The following is a 16,879-nucleotide window of genomic DNA, read 5'->3' as shown; positions in this document are numbered from 1 at the left end:
AAAAAAAAAACAAAAACAAAAAACAAACCACAACAAAAAGGGAAATCGGCATGCCCTGAAACATCTAGAAAAATCAGAGAGGAGAAAGAAACCATAGTAACCCATAGCTAGATAGCATTACAGATTCCTGGAAGGTCAGAAAGGTGGAGTAATGGAGGGCAATGGAAACTAATGTGAAGATCAGGTGTGCATTTACTGTTGAGCTTTTATTTCAAAGCTTGTGAGACTGAGTGATTATTAAGGTTTATTCATCTGTACTAATATATAGCACCCTATTTAGTTTGCTATGAAGTGTGTGTGTGTAATATATATATATCTGTTATGCCAATGATGAAGTACAAAGTAAATGAGCGGCCTATGAGAAGGGCATACAAAATAAAACTCTGCAGTCATCTGTAGCATTTTTTTCTTTTCTCCCTCTCAAACCACTTTAAAAAGTGAATTACTCTTCCCATTTTACTGAGAAAAACTGAGGTCCAGAGATGGAAAGTGACTTTCAGAAGGTCACACAGTGAATAAGAGCTGATAATAGAATCCAAGTGCCCTGGATCTTAATTCAATGCATACTATGTCTCAACTGGCTCACTGCAGAAAATCACAGGGACATTCAAACAGTTGGCAAAGACACTGCTGTCCCATCCGTAGGATTACAGCTATGTGATTACCTTATTATAGATATCATATTTGATTAAAAATGTTTGAAAACAAAAACCAAATGCATCCAAAGCAGTGATACTCTAAGCGCTGTGACCCACTCTAACTCCAGATTCTACCACTCTATAAAAGACCCAAGCAACCCTAAACAAGCAGAAGGGAATGACTGGCCCATTTGCATAAGCACATACATCAAAAGGCAAGACATTTCCTTTAATTATATAAGTCCTATCAGTAAAAGCATTGAATCAACTGAAATCTACCAATGTCTACAGAAGCCTTGAAAAGAATTTGATATTATGAGCTATAGAGAAATATAATATAAGAAATTGAGAGAGATCTTCATTTGCTATAATAATGGGTTGTAACAGTTGGAGATGGAATAGGATCCAAAAGTATTAGATTATTAACAACATATTTTCTTATTACTAGTAATAGTAATATTATATATATGCTCCCTGAAGTTTGAACTGGAGACATTCAGTCTATTAAATGTCCATTGCATATTTGCTTTCCAACAACAATTTCTGCTAATTTTGTTGTTGCTTTTTAGGACTTAAAGCATTTCTGAAATAACAACAATAGCAATAGTAACAAGTGTGGAAATTAAAATTATAATTTAGTCACAGAGCTTTAGAATCCCCAGAGATCTGCAAACTACAGTGTTTGATTAAAAACGTTATGTCCAATACATTCAAGCCTTATATCAGCATATAATTTGGCTGCTAAAGGTGTAACAATTTCTCCCCATCCCCTCAACCCATCCCAGCCCATCACAGGGGTCCGATCCTTAACTATGTTGCCCTTGAGGTTCTAAGTGGCTTATGTTAACATAATTTTAAAAACTTGACCTTCCTTTCTATAACAGAATTCCTTCTAAATCCAGCCTGAGACACCAAGCAAAAATGGGTACTATAATGATTGCATTATTAACATCTGCATAAGTCAGAATGCTTTGCAAAAAATAATTTGGATCAAATGTTTTCTGCATCTGCTAGCAAGACTGACATCTCAAAGAAATAGTTTCTCGTCTCCTTACTGCCTATTTTTTAATAGTCTAAAAATAATGCAGTGGGAGCTAGGTAAATTGTAGAACTTAATTACCCAAAGCATTAATAAACAATTAAAGGAAATAAGAGGATACAGATTTATTTTGCATATTTTCAATGGGTAGTTTTGAAATTGTGTATGAAAGCTCATATTTTAAAACATATACAGTATCTGGACATGTAGACAGTTCAAAAGTAATATTTAAAAGACAAATTTGCGCCATGAATTGTGTGCATATTTCAATGTATGCTTGTAAAAGAATGTTCAGAAAAGGAAATATGAACAAATCCATGTTTGTTATGAATAGAAACCTATAGGGAAGTGTTTTGCTTTGTTGTTTCATGTATAACAGCTAGCTTGCTTTACACAAATGCTATATTTAGTGCTCCTGCTGAGCTGATACAGCTAGTTCCCCAGTAGGTCAATGCAGCAGTTGCAGCTTATACAAGGTAGATCCCCCCGATAGTCTGGAAAAGGATGCCATCTTTAATTAGGATGGCAAGCCTATATTTCAACAGGGTACCTGTCTTATCTGAAGACAGTCTTGTAACTGAAAACATCACATGAACCCAATCCATCACATAACTACCTTCTGGCAGTGATGGCAGATGCGTACATGGAACATATGTATTTTTAGTTGCCTTAATACTTAGTCACCAGAAGCAAAATCATGTAATAAGCCTACTCCCAGCAAGCTTCAAAGGCCAATACCAGTCCAGTAGTTTGAAATAAGAGAAAACAAAATTCTCAGACCCTCTTATAATCATGAAAGCCCAGAAAACAGAGGCCGTCTCTCACACTAAAAGTAATCATCTGGTCTCAAAAGGCTGCCTAACTCTTTTTTTTTTAATGATGCAGGAAAGCATTATGGAAAAAGTAAATCTTACCCCATCAGAAGACCGTTGTACTGACAAAAGAGCTCAAAACCAGATGTTATACAGAAAATCTATTATTGAGAATAATATTATTCAACCACCCACACAATCAGTATTTGCATTCTTGCTCTTCTCATTCACTGTAAGCCCTATAGAAAATATTTTCTCATTTCAGCAAACTAATTCATAAAGAAACAAGAAAGCAATCAAGTTCCCCTATCTGCTACTTCTGTATCAGTTGGAGTGGTTTGATTCTAAACCACTAGTCTTTGACCCAGAACAAATGCCTTAGCCATTTAAAGTAATATAATCTATGCTAAACCTTCCTGAAACTTAAAAAAGGGCATTTTTCACTCCATCTGAATAAAGTATCCTCTTTATCAAATGACAAAACAATAAAAACATTCCTATTAATACAGCAGTGGAAGTTACTTAGGACTTTCCTAATATTACCAGAAGAAAATATAAAATGAAACCAGTATGTATTAACTAAGTGAGAAAGTCTCGAGGTGTATTTGTGAGATCTTAGATAATGTTTTGACATTCAAATTATGGAGAAAGAAGAACTGGGTGGAACCAGATATTTTAGTGGTTTCTACTACCACCCATGACCACTGTATCTGCGTACCTCCTACTTATCCTTGAATTAATCCCTCCTTCTGCACCCCCTTCCCACCTCAGACCTGAAATATCACTGTATATCACAGTCCTAAAATAGAGCAGAACATAGAGGGGCTGCCTGTCCAGGGGTGGAGGATTAGGGCCTAAAAATAGCCCAGTCAGGACTGGGAGGGTAGGAAGAGCACAGCTCTGAGTCTGGAGCAAGTGGTTGGTCTTCTCACCCCATAAACATTTGCTGGATTGGGTTAGCCTGTTCCACTCAGGAGAACAAATTTATAATTAGACCTGCCATTTTGGGCCTGATTTAAACCCCCCAAATATCTTCACAGATAGGCATTTAGATCAATCTAATCCTACTTAAGTTGATCTAAATGTAATATCAGTGTGCACCCAGAGAAAAATCTTATGCAACATCTCACATTATGTAGCCATATCCCCAGGACTCTTCTTCCTTTTTAAAAAATCAGTCAGAATGATCATTATACTTATTTTACTGATTATACAACATAGTAAAAACCAAGAATGTGACATCCCTGTCAGAGTTCACCAGAGACTTAAGTAGCCACAACATATTTCAGGTGTTGGGGAAGAAAATTCCCTTCTTTTTTGTTCTCTCATTCTTTGTGATTTAAAGGTTTTTCCAATATTCACATGACACTGAAGAAAAAATAACCTTAAAAAAGGCAGACAAGGTTCTTTGGGTAGATGTGATATGTTTTGTTAGACCAGCTGTGTAGTTGGAGGCATTCATTTTGAATAGTTTACAAGCTTGACATTTTAAAGCAATATTCTAAGATTACTCATGCTTAAGAGTGCCTTTTATCTCTGGGAATGCACTTGTGCTGGTGTGAGAAAAGTCTCATGAAAAGTATGTTACCCCTTCCGTACATCTAGCATAAAATAATGTTTTTTGACACCAGCTACCAGATTTGGGCCCAAATTAGGAATTAGATTTATATAGGCAAAAGGATCTCTTGAAATCATTCACACTGCTGAATAAGGGCCTGTGTCTGGATATTGAACTAAAATCTTTCAGAGATAAATTTATCACAAATCCACATGACTTTCTTGTACCAATGGAGCTGTGTAGAATTTTACCGATTGAAGATTTTGCTCTTGTATGCTAAATTTGCATTCGAAATAGCTAATTTATATTAGCAAATTATATATGTTCATTTAGATAGAAGGTTGCCAGATAGCTTCCTCTTGCTATGTACCAGAGAAGGTTGCAAAAATGTGTCGCATATTTTTTATTAAAATTATGTATGAGTTAGTAACATAGGCACAGTGCTCCACCTCCTGAAGTATGTTCTTAGGAATGAAACGGTTTGCATGTTAGTGTGTGGACATACAAAAGAACTAAATTTAATGTCATAGAATGTAATGGCATAGGGAGACATATCAGCATTTCAAAAGGGGCCTTATAAAGAGGTAACTCTTTTTCAGCTTCTTGTGAAGTTTGACATTCCAGTATCACACCTAATATTCTTGATCAATAACTTCATATACTGTACATAGACTTTTAGCAAGTGGAAGGACTTTTTGTATGCATTAATCTAGCTACAAAAGTTATCATAATAAGAAACTCTCCTGTTAACCTGTCTTTGGGTTTATGCTTCTTTTCTCTGCTTTTGATTAAATCTATGATGATTTGTATAAGATAAAATAAAAAGAGATGCTGGAAGAATACCTTGTCTGAATGCAAATGAGGTTTTCCTAATGCTGAGGGCTTATCTTTTTATTACTATCTCAGAAAGCAGGACAGGCTGGTCAGAGCCAGGGGCTAAATCAGAAATAACTTGACAATCCACTGATAACATGGCATTTTCAGAATATATTTTCTTCTCTAAGCCCAAGTAACTAAGGCTGAATCACAAATTGCACAAGTCAATCAGCCTGGGATTTGGTTTTTACAAGAAGACTTACACGAATTCAAGGATACTTTATCATCTGAAACATGAACTTTCATTTGGAACATCTATGACACACAGTAAGTGTCACAGGTCAAACGAATGTGACAAATTCAAATGTGATCTGTACTTTGATTATTCAGGAGGGGTCTTTCGTTTTTTAGTGTGTGTATATTGATTAAGGTTAAACTGCACAGAATATGCTAAACCTTTAGCATACTCTGTGCAATTTAACCTTAATAGCTAGGGACAGTGTCAATTTAAGTCACAGTGGGAGGCGGTAGCCTAAGAATGGGTGGGTAAGCAGGGCCTGAGCTGCCTAATGGGGGTGGGGAGGGAAGCACCAGAATGGAGCTAAAGGGGCTCCTTACCCTTCTGTCCCCCATCACTTCTTCCCTAGCCCTTTTCCCTGATGAAGCTGTCTCTCTGGCATTGGGGAGGGCAGAGAAGTAGTGTCACACATTACAGGAGCAGCAGCCAGTGTTGAGTGAAACTTTAAATGCAACTGTTCAGCAATGACCATCCCCCCCTTTCCCCCAGCTCCAAACTGCAGCAAGTAACCTTGAGATTCTGTTTTTATACTGTGCATCACCCCTGCTTCTCTGTGCTTCCTGCCACTGAAGCCACAGCCACTGCAGGGAAGGTCCTGGGTGTGTGTATGGGGGGCAGGGCGGGCAGTGAGCAGAGGATGGGAAGGTGAGATACATTCTCCATTCTGGCTTCACCCTCCCACTTAGGCAGCATCCAGAGCTTGTGACTCACTTATTCACCCATCATTATGCTACTAGATGGAGAGACCCTGTATGGGCCCTCACTATACCAAAAGTGATGCTCATGCTTGACCATGCTGTGTTAGAAAGGAGATAACAAGACTTGGCTCTCAAAAAGTTGCCCAAGTGTCCACCACAAATTATTCATAAAATTGGGATCAACACTCAAGAGCAGAGGTGGACAAAATACAGCCTGTGGGTCAGATCTGGCTCACCAGGGGGTTCTGTTTGGCCCCTGGTAGGTCAGTCCCACCTATTTCAGGAGTAGGAGACACCAATGACCATGGTGCATGCAGTTGTTCCCACTGCCCCCAGGCACATGGTGGGGCAAGGGCAGCATGGCAGCAGGACTCAGGTTCCTGGCAGTCCCTGCCGCAGTGGATCCTTTCCACTGCGGCTGCCAGCATTGCTGCATGATCCAGCCCATCTGCCAAGGCACTCTGGCCTATCCACCCCACACTCACAGCTGGGGGCAGCGGATGGATTAGGTGTATGGGCAGGTGGGGTCTCCATAGAAACCAGCCTGGGACCCCTGCATGCAGGGTGTGCTTGGCTGGGTAGATGGTATGGGGCCACAGGCAGACAGGGAGTAGTGTCCAGGAATGAGACAGGCAGCCAGGGCTGGGATCACAGGACAGTGATAGTGTGGGGCTAGGGTCCTGGGCCGAGCCGTGGTCTGCTTCCTATACATTCTTGCTCCTGGAACCAGCACCCATCACAGGGACATGAGGAGAGCACATTGCAGATCTGTCCCAGTCCCTTGTTCTGCACTGTCATTGCTCCATGATCCCAGCCCCACCAATCCATAGTTCCATCCCACCTGCCCAGCTAAGCATGTCCTGCCTATGGGGGTCCCAGCCAGTTTCCATGGAGACTCCACCCACCCATTCTGTCTGTGGGTGTGGGGTGGATAGGCCCAAGACTGGATAGAATCAAATTTTCCCCCCACTACACTAGGCCAGATCAGCATACCCCCACCACATGGGCCTGGTTAGTACCCCCCAGCCCATAACAGCTCACCAAAACTCCTTAAGTGGCCCTCCAGCCCAAAAAATTGCCGTCCCCTGCTCAAGAGCTACAGGCAGGTATGTGCCAGAGCACTTGTGCACCCTGGGAGGCACAATTTACAGGGCTGTGTCAGATGCTATACTGCCAGTGGCAGCAGGAGCTAGGCTGGCAGCATAGTATCTGCTATTTTGGCATGCCCCCTCACCTCAAACTTGATGCTATGCAGCAGGCTACAGGTCCAGATCCCATGCTTCCCCAACCTAACTGTGTATGCCTAACCACCCTTTTATTTAGAATATTTCCTATCCACACTTATCTTTTAATTGTTAGGATTTGTTTTACATCCAAGAATGCTTTAATAAGAATTTTAATTACAAGAAGGATGGCTCTCATAGTTGCTTCTAGAAGGTAAGCTTTCCTGTTTTATCCCCGCAAGCTCTGACCAAGTTTTAATTAAAAGCCAAGAGAAATAAATACAATTCATATGGCTTATTATATTTTCCTTCAGGCTAAACTATTTTTGTTTTATTATTTAAACATTAGGATAATAGAGACCTATTGAAACAGTGTCAAAGCAGGAGGTAGCTATGTACATCAGGGAGTGTCCAACCAGATAACCCCTAATGCTGGTGTATAATTCACTGACGTTTAGTATTTGTTCCAAGCAAAATATCCAATTACATCTCTATCTTCATGGTGTTTCCATAGGAATCAGTAGTGCACTGAGGATATGAATAGATATAATTAATAAAGTGTGTCAAATCCCATTTCAGGAAACTATTGAAATGCAATATGCGTTTATACAATATTTTAACAAAAATAACTTTTTATGGAAAACATTTTCCCTTTGCATGTTACACCTCTGCTTTTATTATTTAAACAGCACTGCTCTCTCAGAGTATATTTTAAACTGTTAGACTGAATACAAGGATGATTATTGTGGTTGCTAAATATAGATGCCACTGCATAGTCAATTATCAGGATAAAAAATCAGAATTAAAAAAATAAGCTGTAAAGGGAATGGACATACATCATTTCCTTTTGACCTTGAAGTAATAAAGTTACTATTCACTACACATTATTCTACTCTCATCTTGTCAAAAACAGACCAAGATATTTGCAGATATAACCAGGGCTACTGCAAGAACCAGCCTTTTCTAATTTATTTTCAGTTTCCATTTAAAGCTTTTACCATTATAAAACCTTGCATAATCAACAGTTTTTTATGTACCTTTTGACTGAAGCTCTTATTTTATTCTTGTTTCTTTTTCATCAGAAGTAGTAATGACTATTTTATCATAGGAAATAAAATCAGAGGGAAGTAACATATCCACTGTGTTATCTCCTAAGAGCATCAATTTAGCCATGGCTAATAACAACAAGCTTTTTTGTTTGTTCATTTGTTTGTTTTTTTTGATTCCTACAAGTCTTCTAACTTGTACTTCCATGGAGATATGCATATTTAACCTCCAATGCAAGCTAATCATTAAGTAGATACACATGCACAGGTCAGTAGCAGACATTTCATGAAAGACGAAAAAATTAAATTAGAGTAACTAATCAATAGGTTACCAAAAGGTGAGCATTAATACATCAATGTATCAGTGTAGTGTCAAGTGTCTTCTGTAGCTTGTCAAGGGTGGTAATAGATTGTAATGTCACTTTAGGGACAAATTTTAATTGTGGGTTGTAGAAGCACTATTCCTGCCATTATGGCTGAGATATTACTATTTCCATAATAACTTGGCTGTAAAACTTCACTCTGCACTGAAATGTGGCATATAAGGAAGTCCAGGAGGAAAAGATTTTACAAATGAAACAAAATTAAATATATTTTAGAGTGATCAGATTAGAAGTCTCCATTTGCCAACATTAATCACACTGGTTCAGATTATTGCCTAAAATCTATATCTACAGAGTTCCTCCATATACATGTCATGGGCTAGCTGGCAGGGATTTTGAAAGGGCAAAAGATTATTGGAGGACTTGGGATTCCCTTTCTGCACCAATCAGGACCCAGAGACTCACTCCCCCTTGTCCCGATTGGCCGCTTGGGTCACCTGGAGGGAGATAAAAGGGGCAGCATGGGCTGACTTAGGGGAGAGACCAGCGAGGGACAACAAGGAAGGAGCTTCACAGAGCTGGCAAGAGCTGAGCCAGTGGGGCAGAAGCAGTGCCCTGGAAGAGCCTGAAAGAGCAGGACCTGCAGGCAGCAGTGGGACCCTCAACAGTGCAGCCAGCAGGAGAGGCTCCCCACTGGGCTCCAGGATCCCCTACGAGAGGCTGCAGCCGGCAGGAGAGGCTCCCCAGCTCCAGGAAGGATCTGAGCAGTGACCTGAGAGGTTCCCAGCTCTGCTTCCAGTTCCTCCAATCAGAGGCCAGGCAGCTTGTTGTGAGGCCAGAGCTCCAGGAAGGTCAAGACCCCTAGCAGACCAGAACAGTGCCACCAGTGGTGACTGTATGGCAGCGTTCCTGCCTACTACATGGGAGCTGTCAGTTCAAGTCCTAGCTGAGGTGACTTAGGGTGAGTGAGATCACAAGAAGCAAATCTTGTTGCACTGGAAAGAGGCCATTGTGTCCCCCACCCCCCCCTTACTCCCCCTCCAGGTACCAAGGCCCTATATTTCCTTGTCATTTGACATTTTGCATTTTGTGCCTTTTTATAGTTCGCCAACCCATATTGTTTGTTCTGCTGTTTGTGTTTTATATTTTGTTATCCCTGTTTTTGTCAGTTATTGTAAGTGTGTAACCTTTATTGAATCCTGCCCCCTTGGGGCATTGTAGCATCCACTCTACCCTCTGATTTATGCCTGTTATGTTACCAGTATTAAAAGGTATATAGTTAAGTCCCCATTGGTGGTCTGGCTCTGCTCTATAGGGGAAGGAGAGTCCCTACACCTCCCACAGTGCTTGATCCTTTCAATTGGAGAGGGTCTACCTCTTGGAGTACCACCCAGGTTACATACAATTCTCCTGCTTGCACATGGAAAGAGGAAGGAAGAAGGGGAATTAGATTTGTGCCACCATCTATTCCCCTGTAAAGGGTTATTATGGGTGAAGGGTCTGTATTAGCATGAGGGGGAAGGCAAAATGGGGCAAGGGAAAAAGTGCACAGGCCAGAAATGAGGCAGAAACATGTAGGTTTCCCTTCTGGTCCTGGCCTGGTAAACTGAACTTGATAAATCCATGCATAGAGAGTCTTATTCTACAATATTCAAGGGATACCTCCAAGGGTAAAGTAGTCTATGGACAAATAAACAAACAAACATCACATTCTCCAGAACAGGATGGCACTTGAAATAAAACAATGTAGATCCACAGAAATCAACGTTTTACAGAACGTGTCAATGTTTTAGAATGGGGCGGCACACCAAGATCTCTCACTAACCTGGCCTTCTCTATGTATATAGGACCATAATGAGAAGATCCTTAAAGAGATTCCCTCAAGCTTTAACCAGAGGAAAATATCATCCAATGTCTGATTTTTTCATAGTTTCTCTCCTTCCCAAGAATTTGATTACCTGAGCTCACCAAGCATCAGTTAAGTTACCACTAAAATCTTAGATGCAAGACAAAATTAGATTGTCTTATTCAACTCCTTTCCCTTTACTAGTATGGAGTGGTGTCTTATTCCATCACTAATCTTGCTCATTTCAAACACTGATCGAAGCTTGAACAGTTGCTGCCAATTGTACAGGGTCTAAATTGAGCACTTGTCTTTACTTACTGTTGTAATAAAGGAAATGTGCATACTATGATGGAAAAAAATCCACTCCCCTCATATAAAACTTTTACACTGATACATAAAATTACATCAGTGTAAATCCAGAGTAGTTCAGTGGCTTCAACAACTGGAGCAGACTAAAGCCCCCACTAGCCAAGGCTTCTGAATTAGTGTTCATCACTTGTCCTTCTATCTGTTCCTTAACACGCAAGAATCACATTTATAATACAATGTTACTAAAATCTATGAGCTAATATTCTCATCCCAATTAACGTGAAGCAAACAGATTGGTTTTAACAGTCAGTGTCTTTGTTTTTATGGACTCATTCATTCACAGACAACCTAGCTATAAATAATCTATGCAAACAGCAATTAGATCTCTTCCTAGTTTCATGGATGTAGACTTAATGCCTATATAAATAACATAAACATCTTTTTAAGCACTACCATACAACAAAATGCACATTTGAAAACATATGTTGAAAGACCCATTGAACCATTCAAAAAACAGGACTGATAAAATACTGCAAGAAGGTTTTTTAGCAGAAAGTCACAGAAGAGATCCAAAAGCTGTGTTAAAAGACAACTTAACTATATTGTCAATGTAGGACTGAATTTTATAGGTGGCTGAAATGTTTCCCTGGAAGCATCCAGAGATAAACCTTTTATTCCTACCCATAACACTTAACCGATGCTCTCAGAAGAAATATAATAAAGACTGTCATATCAGCAACTCTTACACAAAGAGCAGTTGAGAAGTACAAATGGTAGAAAATTATCTTCACTCTTCTTTTTTTTTTTAATTGAAAAAACACACGGAATTGAACTTGATATTTTAAGAACTATTTAATTTAAGACACAAACTAGAGGATACACTTGAATACTTAAGCAACATTGTCACATGAAAAATCAAAGGAAAGACTCCCATCTGCATCGCATTGAATCTTTTTATGATGTGGCACAGAAGAGAAAGACAAGGGATGAAGTTGTAAAAAGAAAGCACCTACAAAGCCCTCTAAACATTTTGATCAAGTAAAACATTTGTGTGTGTGTGAGACATATCTAAGAGAAATATTTTCTATCTATAGCCTCACTATTTTTTCAAATTAATTAATTTATTTTATAGCCTTGGCATTGTCACACTAATAAATTTTGGGGTGGTATGACATCTGTGCTCTCCTTTAAACAGGAAAGATGTTATAGTGCTTAAGGAACTATATTCAAGGACATAAAAAGGGTAAGAAAAAGGTTTGTTAAAACTATACCAAAATAAATTCAGATTGTGAAACAATGGTAAGAATATTAATGTATTTTATTCACATACATCTCTTTTAAGACAAATTAATTATGCAGTGAAAATGTTTAGCATAAAATACAATCTTTGAAATGCCCATGTTAAGTGTAGTACAGGGAAAAGGAACTGATAGATCAGATAGAAGGAGATTGAAAGAGGCTAATTAGAAAATGTCTGGGTGAGTATAGCTATTTGACAAAAATGTGTAAGACAAAATACTGAGAGCTTTCACAGATTATTAATGGTCTGTGAGATTTATTATCCATTCACCTTTGTGCTTGGGCTTTCTTTCTGCTTGATATTTTTAAATTTAGACCCAAGTAGAAAAAAATTAAATGGTTAAAGCAGCTGTTGGTTATAATGAGGTCACAAGCTAATTGTAGTCTTTAGTTTTCTTTAGAGTAATAACCTCAAAAATATCACACCCTCCAGTCAGCTGTAATTCCACAAACTAAAGCTATCCACTGGAAAATTATGACCAAATTCATATCTAGGACCAGTTTTTTAGGTTTTTCTTAAGTAGAAGTAGTACTTCTTATCCATCCTGCATAGCTCAATCCCAGTTTCAGGTGTTTATGATTTGAACAAAATAAAATACACTGACAATAATTGCATATAACAATAAATGAGGCTTTTTGTTTTGTTAGATGTATGGGGTTGTAGACAGCATTTCAGTGAGGTGTTCTGTGGTTTAGTCAAGTGAGGCAGTAGTCAGGGTAGGTTTGTACCTCATAGCCTAATGAAATCAGAGATATATAGCATAACCTTTTGAAAGCAGAGAACTTACTTCATCAGATGCTCTTTGTCAAATAGTGCATTAGAATTAATTATATTCAAAGTCCTGCAACTGCTTTGCTTATAAAGAGCCTCAGTGAAGAAGTCTGAATAAACCTACTCTATTGATTTATACAGATTGGCTCTATACCTCTCCAGTGGATTTTAGCAGTGTTAGCATCCAGTTTTGTTTCTGAGAGATGAGCTTAAAACTCCATATGAAAATATGCATAGCCTCATCATCTTTTGCTTTAAAAGAATAAAAGGGATAGTTTCTCCTACTTGATCATAACAAAAGAACACCATTGAAATATTATATATAACATTTCTCTTTCTTTAAAAAGGTTTTACTTGCTTTTCCACATGATTTTGTTGTTATGACAAAAGTATAGCGTCAGCAGAAGAATACAGGTGCAATGAGCACCAACTCTCATTCCACATTCAGAATATTTCATGAAGCAATGGAAGTCCGATGCCAGCACTTATGCAGATTAAATCTGTGGTAGCAGGTGAGGGCCTTGCTACGCCTTATGCTGTAAGCCTCACAGATGTTGATCAGCTTAGTGCTAGCTTAGAGTTTGAAGCCGTGACACCTTAAGGCTAAAAACCTTCTCTGTTTCCCACCTGTACAGATGTGGCTTGCCACTAGAGGCCTAGTGAGCAGGCTTGATAAATCAAGACAGGCTTCTATCCCTGCTTCACAGGCAGGGGTGTGAGATGGGTGGGTGATGGGGAGGGGAGCAGTAAATGTAATTGTTAACATCACCTGCCTCCTCAGGAGTCTGGAATGTCTTCCTATTATGTGACTTTGACTTTTCAGTCTTTCACACCCCTTGGCTTGCCCTGGCTCTGACCCAAGGAGCTAGTATCCAATGTCACTCCTGAGAGATGGACTTTACTCTTAGTGGAAAAACCCAATACAACCCAAAGTTTTGAACAGTAAATCAGTCTCTTCTGTAAAGGCATTTATTGGAGCAAAGGTCATTCAGCCAGAGATTCTCTGCCCTCATCTTCTAAGAAATTAAGCAGTCTCTCTGTCCTCAATCCAGTCTGCACAGACATGAGCACACAGTTGTTTCCTTTTCAGGCTCCTAAGCCCCCAAAAGTCTTACGTCTCTTACTCTATACTCTCTTCTCCCAATAGACACCCTTCTTCCCTAGCCTGAAATTCCCCTTGTTATATTTATCTTGGTCAGTTTTCCATGTGGCAACAAAGCTATGAAAGACTTTATGAATACTAGAGGTCCATCTTGTTTCCTCCCACAGGTAGGCAGGTATCTTGTTTCACTGTCTCTTTAACCCATTCCCTCCCCATGTACTAGCTTTATAGAGAAACTGAAGCACACGACATTATAAGAACATAAATACAGTTTATACACAACTACACTAAAACCCATAGTCCATCACAACCTGGATGTGCTTCAATGTGTTAGAGTCTGTCCTTTAGTATCATAGTTTCATAGTTTCATAGATTTAGGGTCGGAAGGGACCTAGTAGATCTTCTAGCCCGACCCCCCGCCAGAGCGGGAGAACAACAAAACCCCAAAACAAGAAACGGGACTCAAATGAGTCCAGCCAGGTAGGCATCCAGCCTCTTCTTAAAGACCCCCAGGGTAGGGGCCAGCACCACTTCCCTTGGAAGTTGGTTCCAGCTCCTAGCCGCCCTAACTGTGAAGTAGTTTTTGCGGATGTCCAATCTATACCTCCTCTCCATCAACTTGTGCCCATTACTCCTTGTTATGCCAGCGGGCGCTAGGGGAAACAGCGTCTCCCCCAAACCCTTCTGGTCCCCCCTAGTGAGTTTATAGACGGTCACCAGGTCCCCCCTCAGCCTTCTCTTGTGGAGGCTGAATAGGTTCAGGTCCCGCAGTCTCTCACTGTAGGGTCTGCCCTGTTGTCCCCGGATCATGCGGGTGGCCCTCCTCTGGACCCTCTCCATGTTGTCCACATCCCTCTTGAAATGGGGCGCACAGAACTGGACACAATACTCCAGCTGTGGCCTGACCAGCGTCGCGTAGAGGGGGAGGATCACCTCCTTGGCTCTACTCGAGATGCACCTGTGGATGCACGACAAGGTCCGGTTAGCCCTGCCAACCATGACCTCGCATTGTCGGCCCATGTTCATCTTGGAGTCAATAATGACTCCAAGATCTCTTTCTGCCTCTGTGCTCTCAAGTAGGGAGTTCCCCATTGTGTAAGTGTGCTGCTGGTTCCTACTGCCCAAGTGCAGCACCCTGCACTTGTCTGTATTGAAACGCATCCTGTTCCTGTATCATGACCTCTCTTAATATCACAGAGCTTTCTGAATGTACTATGAAACAACTGATATAAACAGATTGACCAGGATATCATTGGAACTGTAAATTTTATGAAGCAGGTTGTGTATATTTTTTGTTTACTGTATTCAGCCTCATCTAACATTTCTTAAATTATTCAGTTTCTGGCTCTTAATTCCTTTCTTTGTCATAATACTGTAAAAATACAGTGGTAATATCTTGATGCTAAAGATTATTTTAAAATTACATAAAGAGGCAACTATGTCAATTCAACACTGTATTACCTGATTTATGCCAGAGTAACTGCAATCATTTTAGGGCGGGTAGCACTTCAACAACAAGGATAAATCAGGTCCAAGGTCTGTTGGGCCATAACCTAGCACACCAGATCCAGATAATTATCCTCTAACTACCTGTTACTGATTATATAGCAATTACATTGGGGGGGGGTTGTCCTCTGCATGACATGCTGTCATGTTTTGTCAGAATGTAGTCACAATATTGTTGATCATTCCTCCTAGCACAATCATATGCTAGCAAAAGTGACTTAAAATAGATTTGATTTCATGGAGCACAAACTAAAACTGGTTTCTTTAGATTATAATCTGGCAGTTTTGCATACATATCTGCTATGTCTAATTTACATTTTTTCAAACCTTTACATCTTGACAACAGAACACCACCTTTTCAAGGATTTATTTTACTAGCAGCTTGGAAAACGTTGGTATGTCAAGGTTTAAAGATTTGACATACAATGAATGTTAACACTTTAATGACAGGAGTTAAATTAACTATTTATAAGCATTGACCTGTTATAGAATTTAGGGCCTCGTTTTATCTTACACTGTGAACTGTGCAAACTTTGATCAGTGCTAGTGCTAGCCTGGAGTTTGGAGAAGTCACACGCTTAGTCTAAAACCCTTCTCTGACTGCCATGTGCACAGCTGTGACTTGCAACTAGAGGCCTGGTAAGCAGGAGCGGGACTAGAAGCTGTACCTGTGATTTGCCACTAAAGGGCTGGTGAGCCAAGACAGGTTTCTATCCCTGTTCTATGAGCAGGGGTTTGAAAGATCCTGGGATACTTGGGGACATCAATTTGATCAGCATATCTATGGGGGGATGGCCCCATTTTAACAGAATAAGAGCTGGATAATGCAGATCAGAGATAATCCTGCCCTGGAGTGGTGTAACTTTGAGCTGCATAACAAATGCCTAAAACCAATTTAAGGTGCATACAATCTAGGAGTGAAGAGCTCCAGGAGCCTCCCAAAATTACATTGTAACAAAGTCCTTAATTTGCTTTGCAGTAGCTGTGTTTCTGGAAGACACAACATAGGGAGGGAGGGAAAGCTAGTTAGAGTACTGAGACAGGCATAAACTGAATGAGAGGATTCAATAGCATAGTCCTGAAGACTGAACGGTAGAAGGATGAGGTCTTGTAGAAGAAAAAGACCTGAGCAAACGTGTTGGAAAAGAAAAATGTGCAAGACAGCAGTGGAAAACTATAAATAGAATTACAGGATAAACCACATGGGAAGAAAGCAAGGGCCATCAAACAAAAGGATCAAAGGATAGAAAGTGTATAGAGAAGCATACACATGTAGTGGTACTGGCAGGGCTAATTGTTAGGTTTTCATATCCAAACTTCTTAAGTTAATATTAAACTACATGGAAAATTTCCTGATGAAATCTATGTGGAGTTCTACATAGAAGACAGTAACAGAATACTGTTCTTTTAGAAGTAGTGTCTATATAATGCCTTTTATCTTCAAAGCACTTTTCAAACATTAAAGGTTTGACTGTGACAAAAAAAAAAAAAAAATGACAGCAAACTTTGAGTTAAGGCTTTGGTTTGTACATGGATAGATTTAGAGTTGCCCAAACAGAATATAACACATTATATACAAAATGAGTAGCCTGAT

The sequence above is a fragment of the Gavialis gangeticus genome, unplaced genomic scaffold (assembly GCF_001723915.1).
Source record: "Gavialis gangeticus isolate Ggan-Ray unplaced genomic scaffold, GavGan_comp1, whole genome shotgun sequence".
Classification (NCBI taxonomy): Eukaryota; Metazoa; Chordata; order Crocodylia; family Gavialidae; genus Gavialis; species Gavialis gangeticus.
This window is presented reverse-complemented; position numbering follows the sequence as displayed.